The sequence below is a fragment of the Equus quagga genome, chromosome 16 (genome assembly GCF_021613505.1).
Source record: "Equus quagga isolate Etosha38 chromosome 16, UCLA_HA_Equagga_1.0, whole genome shotgun sequence".
Classification (NCBI taxonomy): domain Eukaryota; kingdom Metazoa; phylum Chordata; class Mammalia; order Perissodactyla; family Equidae; genus Equus; species Equus quagga.
Window position 1 is genome coordinate 61841490 of NC_060282.1, and position 6000 is coordinate 61847489.

The window sequence follows — 6000 nt, forward strand, 5'->3', positions numbered from 1 at the left end:
ACCCTGAACCATCCATTTGAGAGTATCCGTTTCCCTTTTACCTAACGGTTTTAGCATTTGCTGGTGACAGTCTTTGCTTAGGCCCATTACTTTATCAGGGATTGGAAAATGGTCATTTTCTAATATCGTTTTCTCCTCATTTATTAGAAGGAATTTTTCTATGAATAGGTTTTCCTTATCAAATATTTTGTTAACTTGAAATTCAGCTTTTATAAGAAAAGTAAGAAAAATGCTTGATTGTTTTCATTAACTGGTTGGCAGTGTTTACTAAAGCTGAAAATATTCATGCCTTATGCCCAGTGGTTTCATTCCTACATGTATGTTATGTGTAACACATGTACAACAAAATATATATGTGTGTGTATAACACCTATATTCAACAAAATGTACCATGGGTTCAACAAAAGACATATAAAAAAATGTTCATAGGAGCTTTATTTGTTACATCCCAAATCGGAAACAATGAAACTGTCTATCGACAGTAGGAGGGATAAATAAATTGTGGTATATTCATACAGTCAAGAACTGTATGTGATGAGAATGAACAAGCTAAAACTATGCACAATGACATGGATGCATCTCACAAACATAAGATTGCGTTGAAGAAGACAGGCACAAAAGAGTGTGCACAGTATTATTCCATCAATAACAAGCTTAAAACCTGGCAGAACTACTGTGTGTTAGAAATCTGGATAGCGAGTACCCATGGGAGCAGGGGACAAAGATACTCCCATTTTTGCTCATTTCTACTGGATTGTCATAGTTTCTAGATGTTTCTAGTGGAGAGAACCAGAAAATGCATTTTTTAAACAGAAAATACTTCATGAATTCATACTGATTTTTCCCAAACTTAAGGTTGCCATGTTGTTACTAATCTTCTTTGATTTTATATTTATATCCCTGTTTTCTTACACTGAAAATCTTACCACCTAGTGATATTAGCATAATTACTTATTTGTTTTAATCATATAATTTACACGTGAAAATTTAAAATTGGCAGTATCAATACTACTAAAAATAAGATTATTGAATGCTGTGGAAGATTTCTTTGTTCTTAAGATATGTGTGTGGGGAAATAAAACTTGCCTGGGTTGCTCAGTGTTCCTATAAAAAAGCCCTAGAGTCAGAGAAACATCTTCACATACCGTGAGAATGAGATACACAGCTTTGTGTCTTTAATCACTCTGACCTGAAAGGATAGTAAAGCTTCTCTTATCTGTTGGAGAAAGTCAAATGACTCACTTCCTAGGTTAAGTCCCTGTGGTGCCATGAAGACTGGAATGGCTGTCCTCCTAGGAATTTACATTTTGAGGAGGAGAGGCCTGGGAACTAGGAGACGTCTCTAAATAGTAAAAGCTGAGAGTCAGTGGGAGGGAGACTAGTGGACCTCTTTGGCTCTTCGGGAGATTTTATTTATGTACCAAAGGTATGGAGGTAGGAAGGAGGAGACTCTTTTAGGGGATGAGGGGGACAGCTGCCTTTTTCCCCTTTATAAGCAGAGAAAAATAATTTTTCCTCAACATTTTCCAACGGGGGTGTTTGGCCAGTCCTGTAGAAAAATTTAGTTCACATTGAGTCGCCCTGGGGTTAAGGATTAGGATAAGGGGAACTAACCCACTTATTATTCACTGTAAAGTATCCAATAAGAGCTCTGTCTCTGACCCAAACACCTCATGTGCACATTCAGGATAAAATTATTAAAGATAAATATTAAAAACCCAATAATATCTTATTACGGATATATAGTCAAAATACTGTTTTGAATTCCCTTGAAGAAATCTCAGCTGGTAATCAGTCCAGTTAAGACTGTTCAGGATTAAGTGTCCATATACTTCATCACCATGCTATGTTGCCTCAAATGTGCAATTATTTTTCGTATAATTTTAAATTGTGGAAACTAGCTTGCTCTAACATAGAATTGACTGATTGGGTCACTGTAGCTGTCATGAGTAAAAATAAAACCACTGAGTAAATATTAATTATTACTAATACCTACCATTTTGCCAGATAATGTGCTAGATATGTTACACACATTATCTCTAATTTCACAATGTGATGTAATCCTTAGTTAGAGATGAAGAAATTGTGTCTCAAGAGTTGATTGCTCTGAAACCTAATGCCACTCAGCTCTTGAGTGATGGACAAGATGACTAAACTCAGTTCTTGATGTTAATATCTGCCTACCTGAGCCGCTGGCATGTTTGGAGCATTGTGAGCATTTAGAGCACTCTTTCTGGAACATGGTAGTCAACCCTGATTACATTTAAAATCCAGTGGCCAAGAATGAATCCTAGAATACCCCTACGTACTCAAGTGCACATCTTTGGCTCATCTGGACCCACAGAACCAAATCACACACTGGTTCTCATATCCAATATAACAGATGATACAGTCTTTCTTATGGCAAAGACAAAAGGCTCTGGGCTTTGGGGTCAGACCAGAGTTAGAATCTCTGGAATGTTTCTCACCAGTTGTGTGATTCTAAGGAAGTGCCCAGCTGTGGAGGCTCAGTTTCCCCCTCTCTGAGTGGGGTTCCTTCTATGACCTCACGGAAATGTTGCAAGGCTCAAATCAAATGAGAGAACAGATGTGAAAGTATGTTGTAAGTAAACACAAATTTAGGATAACAAATAAGCATTCTTCTGTTTGTTCAAGATCTGTTTGTTGTCAGATGGATTCATAATATATATTTTGCTTCAACACGCCATGATGCTCACACACATTGTTTGTTTTGTGACTCTGGCGTTAAGCTCTAATTTAGATGACTGCTAACCTAAATCAGATATTTTATATCTGCTATTTTGCTACCCACGTCCCCAGGTGAATTTATCTCAGGATCACATTAGTCTCTTGTGATTACTGTCCTTGTCTGACTTTAAACAGTGACACTTCATTCTATCCCAAGTCTCTGAACCTGGTTTCATTGCTTCTAAGGTACACTTGTTATATCTCTGAAATTGGGATGTATCTAAATGGCTTTCTACAATTGCTATCAATCAGGCCACACTTGTGACATAGTGGACACCACCTGCACACATCAAAAGGGCCAGGGTGAAGACTGGCAGAAGGAGTGTGAGTGGCACGGAAGCAAATTAGAAGATAAAAGAATGGTGTGGTCGATGTAATCTAGAGATAAAATAGTGGTACGAACTTTTTTTGTGTGGCTAAATATACATAAGAAAATATCAATTTAATCATTCATGAGTGTGCAACTAAGTGGCATTAAATACATTCACAAGGTATTCACTGCTATCTATACCTAAAACTATTTTATTGTCCTCAATCAAAATGCTGTACCCATTAACCAGTAAATCCCCTCCCTCCAGCCCCTGGTAACCTCTGTTCTACTTTCTGTGTCTATCAACTTGCCTATTCTAGTACCTCATATGAATGGAATAACACAATATTTCACCTTCTGTGTCTGACTTATTTTACTTAACAATGTTTTCAAGGTCCATTCTTGTTGTAACATATATCAAAATTACATTCCTTTTTATGGCCTAATATTATTCCGTTGTTTGTATATGCCACATTTACTTTATCTGTTCTTCTGTCCATGGACACTTGGGTTGCTTGCATCTTTTGGCTATTGTGAATAATGTTGCTATGAGTATTGGTGTACAAGTATCTGTTTGAGTCCCTGCTTTCGGGTCCTCTGGGTATATGCCTCAGAGTGGACTTTCTGGGTCATATGGTAGTTCTATGTTTAACCTTTGGAGAAATAACAAAGTTGTTTTCCACAGTGGCTGCAATTGATGCAATTTTTTTTTTTTTTTTGAGGAAGATTAGCCCTGAGCTAACATCTGCCACCAATCCTCTTCTTTTTTGTTGAGGAAGACTGGTCTTGAGCTAACATCCGTACCCGTCTTCCTCTACTTTATATATGGGACACCTGCCACAGCATGGCTTGCCAAGCGGTGCATAGGTCCACACCCGGGATCCGAACAAGCAAACCCCGGGCCACCAAAGCAGAACATCCAAACTTAACCGCTGCACTACTGGGCTGAGCCCATCTATTGGTGAAATTTTTTTCTCCTGTTAACCAAAAGATTGAGGGTAAAACCTGAAAGGTCATGGACAATAGATGGAGACATTAGTGAATCAGATGTCATTATCAATATTCCCAAAGTCAAAGTACAGTAGTTCTACTTAATTGTAAACCTGGCTTAGAGTCCAGAACCAATGGGACTTAGTTCTTTCATGGACTCTTTGAATGAATGCTGCATTTTTTTTTAAAGATTGGCACCTGAGCTAACAACTGTTGCCAATCTTCTTTTTTTTTCCTCCTTTTTCTCCCCAAATCCCCCCAGAACATAGTTGTATATTTTAGTTGTGGGTCCTTCTAGTTGTGGCATGTGGGACGCCTCCCAACATGGCCTGACAAGTGGTGCCATGTCCGTGACCAGGATCTGAACCAGCAAAACCCTGGGCCACTGAAGCAGAGCGCGCAAACTTAACCACTTGGCCCCGGGGCTGACCCCTAAATGCTGCATTTTGACACCGCAGGGGATAATAATTTGTGTGGAAAGCCATAGTCATTCATGTCTATAATACAGAAGAGGTGGTCCTCAGGTGTGAAGAAGTTGTAGTAATGCATTAACTAAAATATTTTGTTAATACCATCTTTCATCGACTCTAAGGTGTCATATGTTGTAAGACAATATTTTTTGTTTTAAGGTTTTTTTAAATTTTTTTTCCTTTTTCTCCCCAAAGCCCCCTGGTACATAGTTTTATGTTCTTCGTTGTGGGTCCTTCTAGTTGTGGCATGTGGGATGCTGCCTCAGCGTGGTTTGATGAGCAGTGCCATGCCCGCGCCCAAGATTCGAACCAACGAAACACTGGGCTGCCTGAAGCAGAGCGCACGAACTTAACCACTCGGCCACCGGGCCAGTCCTGTAAGACAATATTTTTTTATATATGTTGTAAAAGTAAAGATGCATTCAATTAGGATGCATTGCTTTGGTACCATTGATTACAGTATACCTCCTGATTTCAGTAATCTGAAAATGTGAAAAAAAAGTCTTAGACTCACTTAAATGTAGTATTTCCCTTTTTTTATGTATTCAGAAGTTGTTGAGTTGTATATGATATAAATCTTTAATTAAATCTAAAAGAGCTCTTTCTATAAAATATTTGGATGATAAGAAAATATTGTGTCATAATGTTTTTCTTTCTCAGTAATACCTAAAATAATGGTGCCATTTACAATTAATGGTGTGTTAGATCTGATAACATAACATCTCAGCTATACCTGTACCTTTGATTCTGTTCACTTCCTAGTCTGGACTTAAATTATGACTCTAACTCCTGCTTACCAGTATCCATCCTTCTTTTGACCTTTTATTTAAGAGGTACAACATCAAGTCCTGACAGTTTGAACCAACTAAATCTTTCTCTTAAGATGTTAGTGATTGGGGGTGGCTGTGGAAGTTGTATACTTTTGTTGCTGAGTTTTAGTCATGAACTAAGTTTGGCAAGCCCTGATGATTTTTGACCCACATAGGAGCTTTTGTATAGCTTTTCTACTTAACAAATGGTATTCAAGACAGTATTTCCCAAACTGGACCAAACATTAGAATAATTTACCTGGGGCTCTGATGAAGACAGAGATTTCCAGCCCCATTTGGACCTATTAATCAGAATCTTCAGAGAAGAAGTCTAGAAACCTGGATTTGTAACAGATGCTCCAGGGGATTCTTAGGATAAAGCAAGTTTGAGAACCACTCACTGAAGATAGTATATTTTATCTCCCACACTCACAGATTTTGAAACTATAACGTTGGCATGATATCTGCCCTGCACCTTGATGGGCAGTCGTGTTGATGGAGACACTGTGGAGCTGTCTGAACTATTCAAAAGAGATTTGCTCAATGGTCTCATCTTTAAAAAACATAAATTTAACTTTTCTAAGTTCCACTTAGCTTAAATCCAGGAAGTACACCCTAGTGAAGGAACAGGTGATTATAACAATAGCTGGGGTTCACGTCTGGTAACATAATA